The following is a 25,141-nucleotide window of genomic DNA, read 5'->3' as shown; positions in this document are numbered from 1 at the left end:
TGGCCCAGCATGAAAGACCTATTTACTAGGCCCTAGGATAAGAAACAGCCATGTGTTGTCAATTTTAGAGCTCTCTTTCTCTCCCCCCAACACCCCTGTCTGTCTCTCTCTCTCTCCCCCTCTTATACAGTCCCCCTCTGCTGTATACCCGGATGGTACGGAGCCTAAAACCCCAAGACAAGAACCATCCCTCCTGCTCGCATCATTCCCAAGTAATTTTGTTTTCTCCTTGAGTGAGGTTTTCTTGGCTCCGCATGGAGAACGACTGGGCAAAGAGCCATGGTGGGCTGGGGGGGTGGGTTCTGCTTTGAAGGAAACGTTAAGAAAAAGTGTCTGGTGCCTTAGAGGCGTGATTTGAACAGGAGAGGCTCTGAGACTGGACAAGAATTCACCGACAGAGCAAGAGGTAAGTGAGCGCTTCAGCTTTCAGAAGGGGAAGCCGCTGAGTTAGCTGAGGTGAATTCGTTCCCTCTTCCTTCTTTCTCTTTCTCTCTCTCTCTCTTTGCACCTTCTTTCCCCGGTTTCCTCAGGGTGGTCAACCTGAGCTGAAGCTCTTTCACCTTGCTGCTTTCTCGCTCCCTCTTTTTTTTCTTCCTGTGAAGCGAGCAGCCTGTCGACAAGCAAACCTGTAGGAAAATATTTGCTCTTCAAACTGCGACAGGAGAACTGCACTGTGCTGCCTTTCTTACGCTCCAGTTCAGAAGAGCAAAAGGGGAGACATTGATGAGAGCATCAAGATTGTGGGGTCGGAGCTTTTCTGTACAACAACAGAAAGATGTAGTCCCCAAGAGACCATGAGACCCTCTAAGAAGAGCTCTGGGGACCCAGAATTGATGGTGGCCTGTTTTACAGTCTAAGCCTCCACATGCTCTTTCTGTGAGAAAGTCTTGCAGCTCTATGAGGGATTCCTCCAGTCACCAAGGGGCTCTGTTCTTACTAAACGTAATGTGTCATATGCTGGACAGAGCCCCAAGCTTCTGTCTGCAGTTTAGGATTCAGAGAAGTCGCTTCTGGTTGTCCCTGGGGACAGATCTGCTGTCTGAAGTCAGACAGGTGCAAGCTCGTTTGAGATATTTCAGTAATTAAAACCAGTCCAGGTAATTTGCCTGAATTAATTATCCTAATAAAAGACAAATGTCTCCTCTTCTTTTTCCTCGATGTCTCTTTGCTGGACAAATCAGAGTGTGCTTAGAGGTGTGGGTGAGCTGAGGGGAGGAAGGTATGATCTGTCTTTCCACAGGTGTTGCCAAGACACTCCTTGGAGAATGTTTGTTTCCCTGGGCTGTGGGATCTCTGGTGCAGTATTGCCTTTGATATATATTGTAGTTCCTATGAAGGATGATGGGTTGTGTTGTGATGTATGCAGTTACAGCTGTGTGAGCATTCAAAGCAGAGGTGACTAGGGAAAGGATACATTGTAATGGCGTGTCAGTGGCCCTTACCTGTGCCCAGGTGTGTGCAGTATCTGAGCACAAAACCTTGCTGCTTTGGGATCCAAAATAATGCCTGAACATCAAACCAGCTGATGTAGGCATACCTCTGGTTGACTGACACATCCGTTTCCTATATTTCATAAGGTGTAGCAAGCGGGACTGGATGGTTAGGAGTTTGGGTTTTGTTTCTTCTTATTTTTGTCCAAATGCTCTCTGTTTAGATCAGAGTAGGAAGCTAGTCCATTTAGCTCGGTTACATCTACACCAGGGATAGCCAACGTGCTGTTCTGCAGAGATTGTTGGACTATAAAGTCCTATCATCTCTGAGCATTGGCCAAGCTGCTTGGGGCAGCTGAGAATTGTAGGCATGGAGAAAAGCTTAAACTTCCGCATATTGTGCATTTGTGCATTCCTGCCACAAAATTCAACAATGTCTGGAGGGCAACACTTTAGCTACCCTTAGTCTCCACTGGTTGGAAGTGGTTCATCAGCATTTCAGACAAGGAACTTGCTCAGCTCTACCTGAATATGACAGGGGTGGAACATAGGATCTTCTGCATATAAAGCATTTACTCTACCACCTTGGTCCCTTCCCAAGGATGCACATGGCAAACCTCAAAAATTACGCATCCCAGATATGTTATGGCAAAGGGAGCCCACAGCATCATGTATCTGCTCCAACATATAGATGTTAAGATAGGACTGTTCACCCCTAATATTTTGTGCCTTCCCTCTGCTCAGCTTTTCTCTAAAGCAGTAGAAGTAAGCGCAGTATGAGACAGGATATAGGATAGGGTGAACTTGCACAAAAGACCTGAGAATTCTTTCTCACATCGTTTAATGTACACATTTCCATTGTAATTGCACATATACATGTGCATAAACTCTGCAGTGCTGCATGCATAGAATTTCCTGCAGAAATACATGTTGCTGTATGGATTCCTGACACTACCACCAACCATGATTTAAAAAAACAAACCATGCAATATAATTCTAGTCCTCAAGGAAATTGAAATAATATTTTAAACCATGTGCAGTATCTGTCAGAGGCTCCAGTGTTCAAATGATAGAGTTTTGGTGCTTATCTTTACCTGTTCACGTATCCCACAACTCACGACTGACCCGTTCCTTGCCTCCTGCCACCCTACTGCTGCTTCCCCCAAATAGTTTATGTTTTGCAAAAAGGTAAGGCATGGGGCTCAGAAGAAAGTTGAGTCCATGCTTTACCTTCATGTTGTTGTTGTTGTTGTTGTTGTTGTTGTTGTTGTTGTTGTTGTTGTTGTTGTTTAGTCGTTTAGTCGTGTCCGACTCTTTGTGACCCCATGGACCAGATCACGCCAGGCACTCCTGTCTTCCACTGCCTCCTGCAGTTTGGTCAAACTCATGTTTGTAGCTTCAAGAACACTGTCCAACCATCTCGTCCTCTGTCGTCCCCTTCTCCTTGTGCCCTCAATCTTTCCCAACATCAGGGTCATCAGGAAGTATGCTTTACCTTCATACTTCACACCAAATGAATAATATGATTATAATAAGGAAGCACATTTACAAAAAATAAAAAGATTATTTATTTACATGATTGAACTCGAGATGTGGGGTAGTTGTCATTATTTCTTCCTGGTTTAGAACCTGATTTCTAGAACACATTCGCTACTTTCCCAACCCCATCAAGTACACCAGGATCAACAAGAGTTGGTGTGCTCAACAGAGAAGTTGTGAGACTGCATCTATTGAAGTTTGGCACATTATAGAAACGTGTGGAAGGAATGTAGTTCAATGGTACAATGGCACATGCTTTGCATTTAAGAGGTCCCAGATTCACCCACTGGCATCTCCTGGAAGACCCCTATCTGGAACCCTGGAGAGCTGCTGCTGGTCATTGTAGATCAGAGAAGGGGAACCCTCTAGCCCTCCAGATGTTGGTGGACTCCAGCCCCCTCCGTCAGCATGGTCCATGGTCAGATATGGTGATCCAATGACATCTGGAGGGCCACAGGTTCTTAATCCCTGGTGCAGACTGTACTGAGCTAGAAGAACCAATGGTCTGACTCTGTTTAAGGCAGCATCCTATGTTCCTGGATATATTCTATGGGGCACAGCCACCCAGCCCACTCAATGGCAGCATTATAGTCAACTTGACCATGTGTTCATCTTCCAACATGCTTTCAATCTACCCTCAGTGCATATAGCTGATTCTCCCAAGCCCCTGGCAGAAATAGCACACATTTAACAACTGTATGGAAGACAGAAACCCTGTCCCATTGTTGAATCTGTATGCAAGGAAAGGCTTTGCCTGGTTTCTGCCTTTCATGCAGAGGTTTCTGCCTTTCATGCAGTCTTGCTGGTGGGAGAAGCAACCCTGTTCAGTTAGTAGGCTGCATTTTTCACCAGCCTTGGCACTCTGTGAATTTGCTGAAAGTCCCAAGACACGTTGAAATTCCATCAGAAATGGCTGGAATTGAAGGTTGGAGTGGGAAATGAAACATCTCTGATAGGAGGGCAAACTAGGTCACCATTGTGGTTCTCTCTAGCCTGCAGATTTGTGTTACAGACAGCTAGGCTCCCCTTTTGAAGCAAAGCATTCTTTCATATGGATGTGAAGTGACTGTTTCCATACCTTTGGCCAAAACAATACCTCCTGCCATCCCCTAAGAGCAAAAAATGCCAAGAACATTCATTCTGGCATGTGAACTATATGGCAACGGCAGAGCGCGCTGTCGTGAGCCAAGGAAAATACCTCCTGACATTCCCTTAGAAAAATAAAAGCCTAGGTTTCCTCGCAATATGAAATAACTTGAATATTAAAAACAAACAGAGGCCCAGTAACAGGGTCGAGATGCAAAGAGTAACTCCTCATACAACTGAAGTTTTGCATGCAAAGATGTGCCATAGCTATGGGAGCTTCACCCACATACAACCAGAAGTAAGTAGAAGGAAATATGATGGCACTGGCACTGGCCAGTAGGCAACCACAATACTAATACAACAGCCATCCACCCCACACACATGCTATTTAATCTGCAATACTTCTACTCCCTGGAGAAATCGATCACCCAATCAATCCTTGAAGTGCTATAATCTTTCTCACCTGTATGGATGTATATGCTGCATAGAAGGGCCTCACTTTTGCATGGCTGGAACTTATCTCCAGAACAGAGGTAAACCCGCACTGATTGATCTGTACACTTTGCCTTTGGCCCCATCCACCACTTACACGAGGGCCCTGGAAAGTTCAGATGAAGGGAAAGCAATGTTTGGGTTGGGTTCCCCACCCCATGGGGACAGATAGAAGAGGACGCCTTCATCCCAGTATGGCTCCCCTTTATCACCTGCACAGCTCAACGAGGCAACCCACAGACTGCATACCAATCAATATGGCTCACCTGACCCAACAATCCCACCCACCACCCTCACAAATGCAAACAAACCTGACTTCAGCCAACTACAGACAACCAACCACACCCTGGGCCCCCCAATCCCTCTCACTACCAAGGAAAGGTAAGAAGTGAATAGAAAGAGAGCCTACCCAGTTGACACCGGCCAACCGCCCCCCCCCCAAAAAAAACCCCCACATGTACACTATACAAAATAATATGTTTCACCACCTTACACCTCCTCTCCCCCCTCTCTTCTTCCCTGACTCCATAATGAATACAAAACTAATGTCTCATAGATAATGCAACTGATTCATAGAAAAGTCTTTAAACCAGAAAAAAGAGAGACAAGGCACGTGCTTTGGTAAACCAAGAAAAGCTATAACAACAACAACAACAACAACAACAACAACAACAACAACAACAACAACAACAAATGAAATACAGTGGATGCTCAGGTTGCGAACGTGATCCATGCGGGATGCACGTTTGCAACCCACAGCGGTGCGTCTGCGTACATGCGGGTTGCGATTTGGCGCTTCTGTGCATGCACAAAGCGCAATTTAGTGTTTCTGTGCATGCGCTACTGCTGAAACCCAGAGATAACCCGTTCTGGTACTTCCAAGTTTCGGCAGTCTGTAACCTGAATAAATGCAACACGAAGTGTCTGTAACCCGAGGTATGACTGTACTTATTCTGAGAGCCAAATGGATGCATGGAAGATGGGCACCCTCAATTCCCCAAACTTATCTTCCCTTCATGACATTTATCTTCGCGCTCTTCTCAGAATCAGAAGCCAACTGAGCAAGGAGGAGTTCTGGTGTTGGACTGTGGGAAGACAAACCATGGGAACCGTGTGGGAATCTTCTCAAATGCACACCAACTTTCCACAACACTGAGCCCCATCCCACATCTTGAACATAATGGGGGCAGACCTAGGCCTAAACCAAGGGATGGAGAATCGTTTTTTAGCCTGAGGGCCACATTCTTCCATGAGCAACTTTCTGGGGGCCACATGCCAGTGGTGGGTGTGGTCAAAGGGTGTGACTTTCATCTTTGCTACATTCTGGCCACGCAGGTGCTAGAGGTTTGTATGCAAGTGCCCATATCTCTCTATTCAGTCAGGCAGCAGGTATTATCACATTTCCAACCAGGCAAAAGCACAAAAGGAGTGGCTCAGAGTGGGGGGGGGGTGGCGGCCTAGGGAGAGATATTGAGGGCCACAGGCTCCCCATTCCTGGATTTCTGCAGACATCACTGGTAATTTGATCTTCAGTTTTCCCACACCAAATATGCATATGTAACCGTAATATACCTGTAAATCCTTGCATTTCCCTTTGCCTTCGGTCTGCTGAGCTGAAGAGAGTTTTGTTGATGAAAAGCTGTGAAATGCCAGGGCCAGGTCACATGCCCATTGCAAGGTGCTCTGCGTAAGGGTAACACTGTGGTTTGTTTTGGAGCAGCCATGGCATGTGCCAGTGGCCAGGGTGCCCAGACGACCAGGGCTATGTTTATAATAACAGTGTTATGTGTGTAGTAAGAGCAGCCTATAAAAGGCAATGCAGGCTGGTGGTTGTAGAGGAGAAATGTAAACATATAGCTGAAAGTTAGAGGCAGACCTGCTGGGCTATGAAGAAACTTGCTTGTGAGATAGAGATGGGATTGAGACTAGAGGAAGCCTAGCGTGCAGGCAGTTTAAGGAGGTCTCTGTCTGCCAAGCATAAAAACCTCAAAACCTGACAATATTAGGAGTCAGGTCACACAGCCCTTGGCTCTGTCCGTTTGGAATATTGCTGTGAAAACGACGACAGCCTTGTAGAAATTTCATAAAGCTTTTCTTGAAATCTAACAGAGTATTTGATCTTGCACCTTTAGTCTCCTGCTTTCAGATCCACAGCATTACACATTTTTTACTTGGGTGCTCTCAGCTGACGGATAGCATTTCTGTGTACTTGTCAAGGATATTTTCATAATCTGCTGACCTGTCATGCCATTTGCAGTCTGATCCTCTGACCGCCATTATGTTGCACCAAAAAGACCCATTTAAGTTATTGAATGTGCCCCCAGTTTGCAACTTTTCCATTCTAACTCAGAAGCATGGAACATTTAAGACTACAAAGTCAATGATTCAGTGTTGCGCTGAGCAAGAAAAGGAGAGAAAGGAACATGTGTGACACCACTCAGGGCCTAAATTAATTTAACCAAGTAACTGAGAAAGTATGGAAGTTGATTGCTTGGGGCCAGGGAAGTGGAATGAATCTTGTGTTTGGGCTATCATTTGTGTTATGCTTATTTTCTTGTAACAGTTTATTTTATTAAAGTTTTTTTGGATGGGGTAAAACACAGTTTGGAGGTGGAGGCAAGCATTGGAACCAGAAGCCTCTCTGAGCCATGAACACACATACAAGTGATGCGCCTCTGTGGCTAGTTATCACATGCCTAGAATTCTCCATCCGATCACCTGGACACTCACAGCTCCCACTGCCCCTCGCTCAAGAATCCGCCTCTAAAATGCCAAGAATGAGCCCCTCTCAAACAAGGGAGGAGGCTGGAGGCCACTATGCCTTTGCACAGGTATCAAAGCAGAGTGCCTCGAGTGGGATCTCCCCAGATTGACAACACAACATTACATGCAGCAGCATCTGCCATCATTCCTGAGCGCGGAGCACAATGTGCGGCCCGGAGGCAATCCACAAGGTCAGAGTCCTGACCTCCAAAGACACAGCCCCACGGGCTGGAATGTGTTTCCACAGCAACCTGTTGGGTTTGGATTTCCCCACCCCACCCCAACCGCCTCACTTATCAAGGGGACAGTTTCTGTTTTGGCAGCTAATGGAGCAGCCTGGGAGTGTAACTGGATCCACAGCTGGAATTAAAGTAATGGCCTGGCTTGTTTAAGAAGTTTGATGGATGGGGAACCCCTTGGGGTGAGTGGAGGAGGGGGCTGGATACTCAAGGCCGAGTCTCGGGAGCTGGTGCTGAAAGCAGAAGGCCACCTGCCCTTGTTGCTCCAGAGCCCTCCTTCTAATTTGAGTCCCTCCTGGGTTGTTTGTGGTCTGGTGGGTGGTTAGATGCTAGCCGGAGAGATCTGATGAGTGGCAGAGCCAAGCTGTTTGCTTTAGCTTGGAGTACTGGCTCGCTCTTTGGTTTCTCCTCTTTCAAGTGGCAACTGAGGTTGTGTTGTGGGGAATGTGGACAAACAGGGGTCCGGACAAAGAGGAAGCTGCCATCGAGCCTCAGCGCAGCAGAAGGAGCTGCTTGTTCAGCATCTCATATTTCCAGCCAGGGCCTTTGCAGGTGATGAATTTATCTATATTCAGACATTTCAGTGCCACACCCATGATAAATGAACCTCGCGGTGCCTGAAAGGTTGATTGTCCCTGGCCACTGCTATTGAGAATGCTCGCTGTGCTGGTCCAGTGCTGCAATTTGGAGGGGAAATGCATAAAGTTATCTGCAAGATCCTCCTCAATTTTAGTCCAATCACAAACATGGCAGCCTTTTTAAAAACAGTAGCTGAGGAGGCCAGCACAGAGGGGAAAGGGGCTGGGTCCCCTCTGTCCCTCCTTATATTTAAGTCATATGCCTATTTTATGTATATTTGATCTTCCTGGGCTGCACCTTTTGGCATGTCATGGTCATGTGCCTTACTCTTGTATATCCATAAGTGTGAGCAAAACACAGCATCTCTCCGGATTACAGCAGCCAGTTAAAGGTAAAGGTAAAGGTACCCCTGACCATTAGATCCAGTCGTGACCGACTCTGGGGTTGTGTGCTCATCTCACTCTATAGGCCGAGGGAGCCAGCGTTTGTCCGCAGACAGCTTCCGGGTCATGTGGCCAGCATGACAAAGCCGCTTCTGGTGAACCAGAGCAGCGCATGAAAACGCCGTTTACCTTCCCGCCAGAGTGGTACCTATTTATCTACTTGCACTTTTGACGTGCTTTCGAGCTGCTACGTTGGCAGGAACAGTAGCCAGTTAGGTGTCACCAAAAACAAAAGCAAGTCAATTTTGCATAACATTTGCATATTGTAATGTACAGCCACAAGCTGACAAATTATGGGTTGCATCCAGTACAGCACTAAGTTGACGTCACTTAGTGACATACTTGTCCCACCGGCAAAATGTTTTGTGGGAGAGAAATGTTGTGGCACAATAGAAGGCTGGTTGCCGGTAATTTTGTTGTGCAGCTGATTGTGCAATCTGTTTTACAATGACTTTCCACCAGTGCAGTTGATGCAATGGGTTCCTCCGTTGCACAACAGTAAAACTCACCTGTCTGCTAGTGCATTGGCCCTTAATAACAACAAAACCAATTCCATTGCAGGTGAGGAGCTCTAGTTTCTCTGTACTCCAACAGCCTGCAGCATTCAGGCCTAAGTACAGTTCAGAGGGAACGAGGGTCTTCTCACCTGGATGAGTGGTTCACAGCAACCAACTTTCACAGTGAGAAAATTGATACTGCACCGATGAGTTCAGGCCCTATGCAAGCCTCTGTCTCCCTTCGCTGTTGTGTGTGTCAGCCTGAAGGATGCTATGGGAAAGTCTTGGTCTTCTGTGGGAACCTCAGCGCAAAGCTCTGTCCCCCCCACTTCCCAACCCCCCGTGTTGTGTCCCAAAGAAGCACCTGGACCTGCGCCCCCATGAAGCAGAGAGTGAGGAGCTGTTGTCCTGCAAAAACTGCTCCCTCGGCCCTGTTTGCATGCAAAAGTCTTGCAGCAGGAGATTCTGTAGGCGTGGACCCAGCCCAGCCGACATGGGATTTGCATACATCAAAGCCGCAGACAAGGAGCCTCCCATGTGTTTGTCAGCCTGAGTTAGAGATGATATGGGCCGGAGCTATTGTCTGCCCTTAAGCCACCCCTGAAAAGATCCACTTTCAATATCTGAAATAATTTCTCCCTCGGTTATTAAGAGACGAGTGGCGGCCACTTACTGAGAGGTCTCCAGCTGTGTAGCCAATGGGGTTTTCATGGCCTTTGGAAGCGAGGCTGGTCCTTTATGAGAAAAAAGAGAGGTTTCCTGTGGGAAGAAAGGTTGGCCAGGGCGTATGTATGTCACTGTGGGTACTATGGACCTTGAGCAGGTTCTGTCACACTTGTCTTGCACTAAGGAGAGGCGTGCTGTCATTTCCCAGGCTTGTGGGCGATTCAGATGCATCGCAACCAAAACCAATATCAATATCAATATCATAAGCTGTTTGTCTAGGGAACAGCCAGATGGCCCTAGTTTGAGGAGCTAGGCAAACTGATTCAGCCCTTCCAATGCCCACAGAGGTGTAGGGTAGCTCAAACTGCATGAGCCCTCTTTGGGTTCCACAGAGCTGAAGGAAGCCCACATGGGACCACTGGGGGTTGCATCCCCTGCCTAGCTGACTCGGGGTGGGCATTTGCACATCGCCAAGAAAAAAGTGGTGGTACTGTGGTCTAAACCACTGAGCCTAGGGCTTGCCGATCAGAAGGCCGGCGGTTCAAGTCCCTGAGATGGGGTGAGCTCCCGTTGCTCAGTCCCAGCTCCTGCCAACCTAGCAGTTCGAAAGCACGTCAAAGTGCAAGTAGAGAAATAGGTACCGCTCCGGTGGGAAGGTAAACGGTGTTTCCGTGCGCTGCTCTGGTTTCACCAGAAGCGGCTTAGTCATGCTGGCCACATGACCCGGAAAAACTGTCTGCAGACAAACGTCAGCTCCCTCAGCCAGTAAAGCGAGATGAGCACCGCAACCCCAGAGTCATTCGCAACTGGACTTAACTGCCAGGAGTCCTTTACTTTCATTCTTTTTTAAGAAGAGAGGGAGAGGGAAAGAGGGCGCAGAGCTGCATAAAATTCACATCTGTGAATTTATGTGTATAGATGTGCAAATTTTGAAATAATGACTATGACTGAAATACCTTTCCCCAGAGCAAGGAACATGGAGACCAGCTGGCCCGTGTAGCTGCTCAGTATGTTCTCCAGATACTAACTGTAAATGGGCAACCTGGGCACAATTAGATACATCCACACCATTAAAAGCACTGTTATACCACTTAAACAGTCATGTCTTGAGTTTGTTGAGGGTGCTGAGAGTTGTTAAGACTCCTCAGAGAGCTACAATTCCCAGCACCCTTAACAACTTGCCAACAAACTTGGACCAGCCGGACAGTCCTTCAAGTGAAAGATGCCTTCAGAGATGGAGGTGTCGTCTGTCAGTTAGGATCCATGGACCCCCTAAGACATGGGTAGGTAAACTAAGGCCCGGGGGCCGGATCTGGCCCAATCGCCTCCTCAATCCGGCCTGCGAACGGTCTGGGGATCAGCGTGTTTTTACATGAGTAGAATGTGTGCTTTTATTTTAAAATGCATCTCTGGGTTATTTGTGGGACATAGAAATTTGTTCATTTATTTTTATTATTTTCAAAATATAGTCCAGTCCCCCACAAGTTCTGAGAGAAAGTGGACCAGCAATAAGCTAGGGTGTAAGTGACCAACTTGCAGCCCATAAGCTGAAATTAATCCAGGAATTTATATACTGTATACATAAATACGTGTGTGTGTGTGTGTGTGTGTGTGTGAGAGAGAGAGAGAGAGAGAGAGAGAGAGAGAGAGAGAGAGAGAGAGAGAGAGAGAGAGAGAGAGAGTCAAGTATCAAAATAATTTGAAAGGGCTTCGGTGCTTTGAATTTCAGTTTGTGGGATAAGGCACCATATACCGTTTTGTCCTAAAGAGCAGAATATGTCAGGCCAGCTTTGGAAACGAACAGATTGGTGGTTCAGGCTAATGGCTAATGCTAAGCAGAACAGGAATTCTGTCTCTGATTCCGTAACTGAATTACACCAGAATGCCCCGTCTCCCAATCCCCTTGGCAACCTGCTGCTGCTCCAACTGGGCAGTGGCTGACAGGTAAAGAATGGGAAGGAAGTGTGCTTCGGTGCAAAAAGGTTATCAGTCCGGTGCTGTGACAGTCAGCAGAAACCTGCCTTGGTCAGAGGCTATGCCAGAGACAAAGGGAAGATAGCCCAGGGGTGAGGAGCTAGAGAATAAGGGAGGCCTGGAGGTGAGGCTTTGTTACCATGGCTACCAGGATGCAAACACGGCTGGGCACAAAGATGCTGGAGGCAAGGAGCAGCTTCTTAAGAAACCGTTTTTTGGTGTGTGTGGCCTTTTTGGCTGCGTAATGCGCCTGTTGAATAAATATTTCTCTTTCGCTACAATCCAGTGACACTTTCATTGTTTTTACTTCATAAACAAGAAGGCTGAGTTTCTATAACTTTTGTTTGTTTGACTTGTCTCCTTCGCTGTGCTAAAGGCAATGGAAGGCAAAGAGCAGAACACTCTTATTTGGGACTGGGAAGCGTAATGCCATGTCTAGCTTCCCCAAGCTTGAGCCCTCCAGATGTTTCGGACAGCAGCTGGGCTGGCTGGAGCTGATGAGAGCTGTGGTCCAAAACATCTGTGTGGCACCAGGTTGCAGGAGGCGGTGCTATTCTGAGGCTGCTACAAGGGCCAAACAGAAAATTGACTTTGACGTTTGGGGCCCTGAAATTGGGAAGCCGTTTTTAACTGTTTGGGAGTGATGTTTACCGCGCTTTGTACACAGAACATCATTTGACAGAGGAAGTTGAGCTAAAGGGAGAATGAATTTTAAAGACAGGTTGTCAGGATGCTCAGCAGGGAAGAGAGACCTGAAAGCCACAAAAGAGATGTCACTTCTGCACACATTACAATATGTTGTAAATAAATGCCAATTACATGTGCATTTGATGGATCATTGCAGTGCAGGTACAAACATCTGGCTGATCTTGATTTGAAGTTTGGCTAGGAGTCTCACAGCTTCTTTTCATGAATGTACTGCTTCATGTTATCTGTTAATCAGTACAGTGGTACCTCGGGTTAAGCACTTAATTCGTTCCGGAGGTGTGTTCTTAACCTGAAACTGTTCTTAACCTGAAGCACCACTTTAGGTAAGGGGCCTCCGCTGCTGCTGCGCCGCCGGAGCACAATTTCTGTTGTCATCCTGAAGCAAAGTTCTTAACCCGAGGTACTATTTCTGGGTTAGCGAAGTCTGCAACCTGAAGCGTATGTAACCTGAAGCATATGTAACCCGAGGTACCACTGTAATGGCTAGTGACCCTTGGGACTGGTAGGATGGAAGACCGGGAGACCAACAGTAGATGGCACTAGAATTGATGACAGGCAGATCTAACTAACTCAGGAATTGGTTCATTCCCCCCCCCCCATTATTATCCGGCCCCTCATAAGGTCTGAGGGACAGTGAACCGGCCCCCCGCTGAAAATGTTTGCTGACCCCTGGTCTAATACGTTTCCAAGCACAATTCAAAGTGTTGGTGCTGGCCTCTAAAGCCCTAAATGGCCTCGGTCCTGTATACCTGAAAGAGCGTCTCCACCCCCATCGTTCCACCCGGACACTGAGGGCCTTCTGACAGTTCCCTCACTGCGAGAAGCCAAGTTACAGGGAACCAGGCAGAGGGCCTTCTCGGTAGTGGCACCCGCCTTGCGGAACGCCCTCCCACCAGATGTCAAAGAGAAAAACAACTACCAGACTTTTAGAAGACATCTGAAGGCAGCCCTGTTTAGGGAAGCTTTTAATGTTTAACAGACCACTTGGAAGCCGCCCAGAGTGGCTGGGGAAACCCAGCCAGATAGGCGGGGTATAAATAATAAATTATTATTATTATTATTATTATTATTATTATTATTATTATTATTATTATGGTCCCTGTGATCCTTTCCAACCCTATGATTCTCTACCTCCCCAGCTTCTGGAGTCCTGCACATCTCAACACATCCCATTTTCTTTATCAGTTTTGGTCACCTTTTCCAGCTCCTCCTCCCATTTTCTTTACCTCCAGTGGAGCACTCTCTTCCAACTATCTTTTACTGGTTTTCTTGCTTCTCAGTCCTCTGCCTCTTCTTTTTCCCCTGGGCTCTCCTGCTGGCTCTACCTCTCCATACCTAGACCTTCCTCCTAACACCCTGTTCTCACAGTGGCCAGCCAAACGCCCATGGGAAACCCACAGGCAGAATCTGCGCACAAGAGCCTTCTCCCCTTCCTGTGGTTTCCAGCAACTGGTCTTCAGAAGCATTGATGCCTCTGACTATCTGAAGCTGTGCTTAGGCCAGGGGTCTGCAACCTTTAAGACAAAAAGAGCCGCTTGGACCCGTTTCCGAAGAAAAAAAAACTGGGAGCCGCAGAACTCGTCATTATAAAAATAACTTTTTTGTCACTTTTTTATTATTTCTTTGTTTGACCCCTCAGAATTACTCCTCCTCATAGAAATAAACGTTAAATTAACAAGTTACCTTTTTGTGTGTGTGTGTGTGTTCTTCACTCCCCTTCAAAACAGTGACCAGCGTACATGCCCCCTTTCAATGCAGTGACCAGCGTACATGCCCCTTACCATGTAGCGGGCGGGAAGGTGACGTCGGGACGCCCCCATGCGACGTCACAGCCAGTACAGCGCCCGCCACAGTGGGGAGTGTCGGGGCGCACAATGCGCCTCCTCCCCTCGCTAGTATCCGCCCCGGAGCCGCGGCAAATGTGTAAAAGAGCCACATGCGGCTCCGGAGCTGCGGGTTGCAGACCCCTGGCTTAGGCTATGTTTTTAACCTTTCCTGCAAAAAACTTTGATGCCACTGCCAGACGTATAGCTGCTCTGTATCATATATGCAAGAACACCCTATCAGTGATTATTCTCTGATCTCTCCCGCCGGCCTCGTTCCCTCCTTCAGTTCTGAAAAATATCCCCAAATGCTCTAAAGTAGGGCAGAGGTTGGGGAGGGGGTGTTATTGGGGGTGGGGGGTTGTCATATTTTGCTGGTTCTAAGGCCGCAGATTACCTTAATCCTGTTCTGTGTATAAGGAGAGGAGACAGTAAGGAAATTGTCTCTTTTTCAATTCCTGGAGGAGTCGAGAGATTTTGTTTGAAGACAGTTCTTAATTTCCTGCCTTGCATGCTTCAAAGCTGAGGTATGCCTTAGGGAGTTTTTGGGGACTGCTCTGCTCGCAAGAGCTCAGGAAGTAGAGCTCGTGGGGAAAATGACAGCTGCAATTTTAATATGATGACTGCTTTTCAAATGAGCTCAATTACGGATGCAGGGCTGTTGCCCTGTTGACAGTGTTGGTTAAAAACCAGAAGAACAACTCCATCGGATGCAAGGAAAGCAACCAGGCTAAAGGACAAACGCTGAAATGGGCCTCTTGCTAAGGCTTCACTGGGGCCAAAGGAAGCATGGAAGGTTTTCTTTCTTTCTTTCTTTATATATATATATCGATAGATAGATAGATAGATAGATAGATAGATAGATAGATAGATAGATAGATGATAGATAGATAGATAGATAGATAGATAGATAGATAGATAGATAGATATACAGTCATACCTCGGGTTACAGACGCTTCCGCTAGCATTTTTTCAGGTTACGGACGTGCCGAAACCCAGAAGTACAGGAACGGGTTACTTCCAGGTTTTGGCAGTCGCGCATGCGCAGAAGCGCTAAAACACACTTTGTGCATGTGTAGAAGTGCCGAATCGCAACCCGTGTGTGCGCAGATGCAGCGCTGCGGGTTGCAAACATGCCTCCCACACAGATCACGTTCGCAACCCGAGCATCCACTGTGTGTGTGTGTGTGTGTGTGTGTGTAGGTTTACGAAAGTACCGGTATGTGCAATGTCTCTTTTTCAAGTTACATTTTCTACAGATCAGTTTCATTTGTTGAGACATTAGTATTACATTAGGAAGAAAGGGGGGGGAAAGGTAGAGGGAGGAATGGGGAGTGGGGTGGGGGTCAGGTGGTTATGCTTCTCTACGTCTACTTAGTGTATGTGTGGGGCTTTGTGTCAGCATCACCTGTGTGGGTTCTCTTTACTATTCGCTTGTATCCCTTTGGTGGTGAGAGAGGTTGGGGGTTGGCCTAAGGTGTGGTTGCTTGTTTTTGATTGTAACCCGCCAACAGCATTCGAATCAATCTGGCTAAGCTGATGCAAACACACCCACACCCCACTCACACAAGAAACCAAAGTTTTCTTTCACTTCTGAGTATCTGTAAAAAGGGCTGCAATGAATTGCTGGTGAATTGGTGCAATTTCATAGCTGTCAACTTTTCCCTTTTCTTGCGAGGAATCCTATTCGGAATAAGGGAATTTCCCTTAAAAAAAAGGGAAACAGCTATGCAATTAATGTTGCTAGAAACGTTTTGGTTGGCTAAAAGTGTGTGTCTGGCTGATCAGGTAGCAGGTTCTTAAATGGCCCTGGCCACATCCACACCCAACATTCAAAGCATGTGACTTTCCCTGAAGAATCCTGGCAGACACAACTTTTAAGGGTGTTGGGAACTGTAGCCCCATGGGGGAGGGTAAAACTACAGTTCCCAGGATTCTTGGTGGGGAGAGGAGCATGACTGTTAAAGCGATACTAGTATGCTTTAAATGTGTGGTGTGGGTGTGTTCTTTAAAGCTGTAGAGGGTCAAGTGGTTTTTGAGAAGTGGAGAATGCTTTTCAGCTGCATGCCCTCCTGGGCAACCTTGCAGGGACTACACACCACTGATGGGAACGGCCACAGGCAACAGTGGGTGGGGCCAGAGGCAAAAGTAGGTGGAGCAATAGAGACTAATCTTTCTTCCACCTGAATCAGGCGAAGTGGTTGGAGGCGATGGTGAGGTAGAATTTTCCTCCCCAATTACGCTCACAAGTCATGGAAGCATCCTTGCGTGGAAACACCACATAGGGGCGTATGTGTTTGTGTGTCAACTTCCAGTGACAAGTGTAGGTGTCTGCCTGGGTACCACACAGCTGATTCTCTTCTCTCTGCTCTCCAGAGAGAGACTTCCTTGGCAAAACTGGACCATTCCAGAAACGGTAGCCTGCCACGGTAAGTCTGCCCTCGTGGATGCTGCTACTTCCCTCTCTTCCCAATTGCCGCTTAATTCCTTGTGTAAACTCTTTATTCTTGCCACCTCGAGGCATGCTTCCAGTGACCCTGTCCAGTGTTTCCTCTTCCCCCAGCACACACACGCACACACACACACACACACACACACACACACACATCTGGGAGGTCCCCTGGGAAGTCTGCTGCCTTGATCTCTTTCGGGTAAGTGCTAACTGCTGATAATAATCTAACAATAAGCATTTCAGGGCAAGGTTAGGGATATTATTATGGCAAAGCATTCACACTCCTTTACTTGTTGTTGCAGATGGGGCCAGGGCTGGGGGGGGCTGGGCTGGAAGTGGATGGGGATTGAGACCAAATAGGCCTCTTTTCCTGACCTTGCGTAAATGGCCGACTTTAGGTCACGGCTGTGCAAACAGAATCTTCTCTCCCCTACTTGTTTATTTCTTTATTTGTCTAGCTAATGCGGGTTTAGTTCAAATGCTGCCGAAAGGACTGCTAGTCCCCTGTCACGGGCTTCACAGCCTGTGCCAGAAATCGGTGGCAGGACCACTAGGCAGGCAGCCACGCCAATCTCTCCTCAAAGTGCCACATTCTCCAAATTCAGGGGTGTACCTTCCCACACTCTGTCAAATAGCAGAACTCTGCTCCCTGCAACTTCAGTGGAAAAAATCATGTCATTACTGAATTACTCAGCCTGCTGCTTGGGATAGAAATCTCAGTTCGCTCCTGTGCTTGCAGGGGCTGGAGAAGCCAGCTGTTCCACATCCCTGTCCTGTTTCCATGGTCCCAAGGAGGAGTTTTCTGGGCAAGGAGGGAAAGAAAACTCCAATGGTCCTCTGTCCTTCCACAGCTATTAGTCAGCTTTGGAGGTGGTTTGGCTGCTCTCCTTCCAAAAGGAGTTGTAAAGTAAAGGTAAAGGGATCCCTGACCATTAGGTCCAGTCGTGGCCGACTCTGGGGTTGCGGCGCTCATCTCGTTTTATTGGCCGAGGGAGCCGGCGTACAGCTTCCGGGTCGTGTGGCCAGCATGACTAAGCCACTTCTGGCGAACCGGAGCAGCGCATGGAAACGCTGTTTACCTTCCCACCAGAGTGGTACCTATTTATCTACTTGCACTGTGGCGTGCTTTCGAACTGCTAGGTTGGCAGGAGCAGGGAACGAGCAACGGGAGCTCACCCCGTCGCAGGGATTCAAACCACCGACCTTCTGATCGGCAAGTCCTAGGCTCTGTGGTTTAACCCACAGCTCCACCGGTGTCCCTAAAAGGAGTTGTAAACACATGCTATTTGTCATGGTTAGGAGTTGCCCCGTCTTCAATTCAGATTTTTGTGCAGGTGCATGACCAGGTAAACTACAGAACGATGGGCTGAAGCATTTGCCTAGTACTCTCAGGCCCTGGACTAGCTCTGTCCACCCAAGCTGGTCACAGGGCACCTTCTTATTTCACCTGAGCAGCAAGACATTCCTGGTGTTGATGTGGCCTTGCATGCTCTGCACCTGTGCTCTGCAGCCCTGCATTTGGACTTATCTTTGGTTCCAACTGTCAGGAGTTCAGCCTACCCTCAAGTAGGAACCTGGCAGAGATACAAGCCCGACTGGCATGTTCTCTCCCTCCTGGTCGATCGTTCGGGAGCTTCAAAAGCTTTCTTCTGCCCAAACATCACAGCGACCGATGCCAACAAACACCTGCACACTTAGGGATCCGCAGAGTCTTTGCAGCTTGCATAACAGACCTCAGCAACTCAGCATTTTGGCTAATCTACTTTATTTACATATAAACATATACAGAGCACTGCAACAGGGCTCCCTCTCTCTCTAGCATCAGACAGCAAAGAGAAAAAGAACAAAAGACAATAGTCCCACTTCACGGAACACAGTAACACAAACCTCCTGTCTCCACCACTTCCCACTCTGTGGAGTCAAAACATACACCGTCATGTGATAGACAAACATCCCATGACTGCAATCATAGATCAGGAATTCTAACAACAACACCTGCTTTCTTCTAGGCTTGCGTTTGATTCTGCTGGTTCCTGGTGTGGATAGTGTCATTATGTAGTTTAGTCAATAGGTGGCGCTGAACTGACCTGTCTCTGGGCGGAGTCAGGCAATTCCTGTTGCTGCTCTGTTCCTGTTGGAGAGAGGCAATAAAGTTCCTGTCCTGTTTCCTGTAGCTTTTAAGTCTTCCATGGTATTCCTTGGTGTCCGATGGTTTCCTTGGTTCTGAGTCCCCAAGCTTGCTCCTTGGCTTCGACTCTGTCGATTGGCTCCTGGCTCATCTTGTACATCTGCCTGTGGTTCGATCTGAATACTCACCTTTTCCAGGTCCTTTGCTCCCTGGATCTTGCCAGTGGGAAAAGGCACCAGTGCTGTTTGGACAGCAGGCACCATCTGCAATAATCAACTAGCTGAACTGGCAACAATCTCCCTGAAACAATAACCCTCATTGCAGTTGCCCCTTACCCTCATGGTCAACTGACCGCCATGCAGGACAAAAGCCTGACAGTGATTGATAAAGTCCAGCTGGACTCACCGCGCTTGGCTAATCATTTAAGGAGCCATCCTTCTTCCGTTTTCAAGTGCTTATCCTTACTGCTTCTCTCAAGGCAAACCTCGCGTTCCTGCCTGTCGGCCGAGCTTCCCAAGCCCAAGACAGATGGCCCAATTGCATCTGCCTTCTGCAATTAAAACAGCAATTCCTGTCGCTAGGTACTGGGATGGGAAAATAAGGGGCCCTCCTTTATTCCTGACCTGGAAAGTTCCCCAAGCAAAACACAGCTCACCCTCTCCAAGCATCTCATAATGAAAACAGCAGGCAACAGAGCAAGCTGTTTACACAAGCTGTGCTCTTCTTCCCATGGAGAGGTTGACTGGGGTGGAGAGCTTCCTTGCACATCCTTGTTTTAAAAAGACATTCCGGGGACTGGCTTGGCTCCGACATTGCATCTGTTCTGTTCTACAGACCAGTCAAAGGCTAGTCTCTTTATTTCATGGACGGAGAACCTTCTTTCTGTTGAGGGTCAGGACCCACAAGCTGTTGGTGGGAAGGGCCCAAGGCAGTGGTGGTTAAAGCTAACAGGGGCTTGGACTGAACACCTTTCTCTCTTCTTCCTCCCCAGTCTCTTCACTGCCCAGCTGTCAGCTGGGGGTCAGACATCTTGTGAAAGGTCTGAACAGATCACTTGCAGAGGACTTCTGAAATCAGGCTAAGGTCTGCGTGTGGCCGTAGGGCTGCTGGTTGCTCATCATAGCCCTACTTTTATATAGCAGAATTCCCTCCTTGGTCTTTCAGTCAGGCTTATCCTAGATTAGGAATGGGGAACTTTTTCAACCTTGGGGCCACATTCCCTTCGAGGCAACCTCCATGCCAGTGGTGGTCAGAGCAACAAAAATGAATTGCCTGTATACCTCCATCCAGACAGGCAAGAGGTATGATTAGAGTTCAAGGATGCATTCCAGCTAGGTAAAAAAACTTGAGGTGTGAAGCAAAGACAATGAGGGGTGTGGCCTTGAGAAGGAGGGTGTCGCTTGTCGTTTCAAGGGACCACGAGGGTCATCTAGTCCAACCCCCTGCAATGTATGGATCTTTTGCCCATCATGGGGCTCGAAACCCACAACCTTGAGATTAAAAGTTCTGTGCTTTACCAACTGAGCTATGATGGGCACACTAACTATGTGACAATTAGAGTAAAACAGTCTAACTATAAAGTTGGGCTGAGACTTTGGATGTTTTAGTTATATAACAAACTATGGTGTGTGTTTGTGTGTGTGTAATGCACATCTGTATTGGACTGAAATGTGATGATGGCATCATTATGACAAAAAGAATTTTTTTTAAGAAAATGGGATTTGTTCATAAGCACGGGCCCCCAAATGCTATAAATCCCCTGCTGTTTAGGAGGTTTGAGTCTTGCTGCAACTGACTAACACAGATACCCCTTTGGAATTAGTTGCTTGTTCACCAGAAGCGGCTTAGTCACGCTGGCCACATGACCCGGAAGCTGTACGCCGGCTCCCTTGGCCAGTAAAGCGAGATGAGCGCCGCAACCCCAGTGTCGGTCACAACTGGACCTAATGGTCAGGGGTCCCTTTACCTTTATATTGGTTTGTCATGCTGTGCAGGTGCAAAACCTCTTCTTTGCATACAGTATATCCCACCTGTAGTCTCTTTTCTGGAGCATCATCTGGCGCACCATGTCTTAGGATCTGGCCCCAAGCATTATTAACACCATTTGCCTTTCGTTTAATTAGAAAAACAAACAAGCCCTCTTCATTTCATCGCTACAAATAGCGAGCCAAAGATGTGGCTGGTCCGGCTCCGCCGAACGCAACAGATTTACACCAGGAATGACTGTGGTCTGCATTGTGTTTTATTCAGCCACAATAAATTTTCTCCTGCAAGTGCTCTGGTGTGGCATGAAAGCAGCTGTGTTTTCTTAGGCACCAACAATTTGACTGATATGGTTTTTATTGCCACCACAGAAGCTGTTAGCGCGTAAAAGTTACATTAAAGTTTTATGGACCTTGCTGTCTCCTATGTTAACCTTCATATATCTAAAGAGGGTTTCCAAAGGAGACACCTCCTTCCAGAAAAGGCCTCTGCAGGTCTGGAAAGACCCACATGCCACACATTTAGAACGCGGAGAAAGACAGAATCCACCGTCCGAATGATTCCTGTCCCTCACCTTGCAGAAAAGCAGCGGTGCCTCCTGCTTCGGTGCCCCTTTCCCATTAAAAAGCAAAACAAAACGCTCCGTCATACAAGTCTCAATCATTATGCCGTAACAGATCATGTCGCTAAGAATGCCATAATGTAACGGGCAGCCGGCCAGGAATAATATTCGCATTCCCACTGGAAATCTCGAAAACCCTTTCATTTCACCGCGTCCCCAGATATACTCTCCACAAAGAGGTCATGAAATCTAAACCTCAGTGTATAAACCGCAGGAGGACATCGGCCGAACATGTCAGGCTGGGAGCGAGGGGGTGGGCTGAGGGGGGGGGGTGAAAAAAGCGGGGAGGGTGTCGCATTAAAAATTGCCTTGCCCATTTACAATCTGTTGAAAGTTTAAGGATCGCTTTCTTTGAGGTGACAAAGCGATCTGTCCGCAGCAAACAAAGGCCATTTACCCGAGTGCTTGGTTTTGGGGGTTTTTGATGGTGTGTGTGTGTGTGTGTGTGTGTGTGTGTGTGTGTGTGTGTGTGTGTGTGTGTGTGTTGCGTTTTGTGGTTGTTGCTTTTTAATGCGCGGAACAAGGGCGACTCTGCAGCCGAGTCAGCTTAGAAGCAAGAATGGTGCCTGAATCGGGGAGACAGGATGATTTGGGAGTGTGGGCTCGCTTGCATTGTTCCCCTTCCTCCTCGCCCCCACCCTCCACCCCCGTGCTGCCCCCATGCTGATCTGGCTTTGGCAATTTGAAATTGATTATTTTGGATTGTGTGCGTGTGTAGAGCCCCGCCCCTTCTGCCGGCTAATTAAAAAGTGTCCTTGTTGAAGCAGCATGCTTTTAAATTGCTAAGGATTGGCAGGCCGGGCCCGGCAACAAAAAAATCATTAATTCTAATGTGACAGTGTTTCTTTAAGGGGCCCTCATGGTACAGGACAGGGGTCGGATCAAGTTGATTATGGACTCCTGTTCTCATCAATCTCGCGCTCTGCGGGAAGGTAGCGGAAACATAGCTCCAGACTTTGGCTCGCTTTTCAGCTCTGGGCTGAGCTGGGGTCGAGACTGTTTCTCAGGCTCCTCGTTTCTCCTGGGGGGAAGGAAGGGGGGTCAGAAACGAGGCTCCTCCATGTACAGCCAAATGTAATGAAGAGTCAGCCTTCGTCATCTTCGGTGAGATTGCTTTTCAGCGTTAAAAGCGCTCCAGCCAGGACACTGCTGTTATTCAGCTGGGCTGGGTCTGGTCCTGCCGGATTATCCCAGAGCAGGGTGTGAGATATCAAAGTTGGAAGAGCAAGGCAATGTCAGCTCTGCTTTGTGAGATTCACTCCCATGAATGCATGAAAGGCTCCCTGTACAAACTGCATTAGACGCGCTCCAAATGTTCATTCCTGATTGGTCACGCTCTGACCCGCAGCTGCATTCCCTGGCTGGAGGAGTGAAAGATGCACTGTGGCTTTGTTCTGCCAAAATCAGGGCTTGGAACCATGACAGGACTATCATATTACTGAAATGGAGGGTCATCTGGAGAAAAATGATCCTCGCTGTGGCTCGAGGGCCATGTCCCTCCTCGGGAGAACAAAACACGCAAAGTCCCGGATTGGTTTGCGTTGAGGTGGGCGCAGTGAATACTGGGTGCAAAACAAGGATCCGCCAGAAGCCCGGAATCCTGCTCCATCGCAACAGCCAAGGATACAACTCTCACTTCTAAATTATTTGCTTCTAAATTCTGCTGTGTGGATCGAAACGGTGGCTGGACAATATACAGCGGTACCTCGGGTTACATACGCTTCGGGTTACATACGTTTCAGGTTACAGACTCTGCTAACCCAGAAATATTACCTCGGGTTAAGAACTTTGCTTCAGGATGAGAACAGAAATTGTGCTCTGGCGGTGCGGCAGCAGCGGGAGGCCACATTAGCTAAAGTGGTGCTTCAGGTTAAGAACAGTTTCAGGTTAAGAACGGACCTCCGGAACGAATTAAGTACTTAACCCGAGGTACCACTGTACTTGGCATGTTTAGGCTTTCTCTAAGTAGATCTTGCCTTTCAGTGACTAATTTGGACTCACTATCATAACCCAAGGTTGGTTGGTTTAAAAAAAGAAAACCCAACTAGCTTTGATAATTCCATTGTCTGCCCCAAGTGTCCCCCCTTCTTTCTTTCAGAGAATAGTCTCTTTTATTTTTGTTAAGTTTCTAGTGCTCATGGACATCAGCGCTATGAACATCAGTAGGTGGCAGCTGCTGAAAGCACAGCAAAACAGTGGATGGGTTGTGTTCAGTGCTTTTTTTCTTTAAAAAATGTTTAGGGGTACTCTCATTTTCCTACTCATATTGAAATACTGCCCCTCAATGAGGCCAAACTTAGATTCACAACATGTTTAGGGGTATGCGTACCCCTGCATCCCCCCAGAAAAAAGCACTGGTTGTGTGTATTCTGAGAATCTGTGCAAATGCAGGATGTCCATGCTAATACTTAGCAAAATAAATTAATAATTCCCCCAACACAGCATTTTGTAGCAAAAAGAACCTAAAACACTGCAATAAATCAGAATCAGATAGTCAATTACAAAATGTGCACCATTTATTCTGAGTGTGGCATTCGGTTCTTATTGTCACAGAATTTGGATGGGGCATTATGACCTAGTGGTCACCGGGGAAGCAGTTTTACTCATGGGCATAGTCCAGCTGAACCCCAGCTGAAAAGTAAAAGTTTTTAAAACATGCCCTGTCCTATTTGGGGCTGGACCTTTTTACTGGGGATGAGCTAACCACTACACAATGGGCTGAAATTCAATAGTTCTAGTGAAGCACCCAGGGGTGTGCTCTCTCTCTCGTTTTACCCCTCACAGAGTTACAGTTTGTGACACCCTTAACAAATTACAGTTCCCAGGATTCAAAGAGGGGTGAGAGAATGTGCTTTTAAATATATGGTGTGTATGCAGCCTTTGCACCCAATGTGCTTCACCTTAAGTCAATCTACTCCTCTCATTTTTCTGCCACGGTGTCTTCGCAAAACTGCAATCGCTGTTTCTCGACCACTTATTTGTGGGGCCAGGGTCTCTGCCTCTGTCTCTGCAGGTGAATCCCCCATCCAGGAAACATTAGCAATAATTTAGAAGCAATAACATTTGTTTGTCAAAGAGCCCTGCTGGCTACCAAGTATCACTTGGGGCAAAACCTTAATGAGAGACACAATAAAGGAACAGCAGCTTTGAAAGTATTTTTATTCTAGCTGTATGAACTGTGCAACGGACTGGCTTGACAATTTGCCAAGAACCTTCTACAGTCGTAGCTTAGTTCTCGAACGTTTTGGCTCCTGAATGCCGCAAACCCGGAAGTGACTGTTCCAGTTTGCGAACTATTTTTTGGAAGCCGAACGTCCAGTTGGCAATCAGAGCTTCCTGCAGCCAATCAGAAGCCCCACTTTGGTTTCCAAATGTTTTAGAAGTCGAACGGATTCCGTTCGACTTCCAAGGTATGACAGTATATGTCTTTGACGGAAAACAAAACCAGCATCCTCCCCTACAACCTGTACTGAGTTTGCTGCTAGCATATAACTCCACTTTTGTTTCCAAGGAACTCAAGCCAGCATTCAAGGTCCTCCCCCAAATCATATACCTCACTGGGGTTGTGTTTTATCTTCACAACAACCCTATGGGGTTGGTTAAGGTGAGAGATGGCAAGTGGTCCAAGGGAAGTTTCATGGTTGAATGGGGACTTGAACCCGGGTCTGCCAAGTCTATATCATGCTGGCTCTTTATGCAAATTAAGAATTATTTCCA

General features: G+C 47.4%; 1 protein-coding gene across 1 annotated transcript in view; it reads left to right on the top strand.

The window, feature by feature from the left end:
* The first annotated feature begins 316 nt into the window (after positions 1-316).
* CDON (cell adhesion associated, oncogene regulated) overlaps positions 317-25,141 on the top strand; it is a 121,429-nt gene continuing 96,604 nt past the window's right edge. Inside the window, exons 1-2 of the mRNA XM_081171613.1 lie at positions 317-406; positions 16,618-16,668. The gene's annotated coding sequence lies outside the window, so the exon portion shown is untranslated. The remainder of the gene's footprint in view (positions 407-16,617; positions 16,669-25,141) is intronic.

The sequence above is a fragment of the Podarcis bocagei genome (assembly GCF_964188305.1).
Source record: "Podarcis bocagei genome assembly, chromosome: 15".
NCBI lineage: Eukaryota > Metazoa > Chordata > Lepidosauria > Squamata > Lacertidae > Podarcis > Podarcis bocagei.
This window is presented reverse-complemented; position numbering and strand designations above follow the sequence as displayed.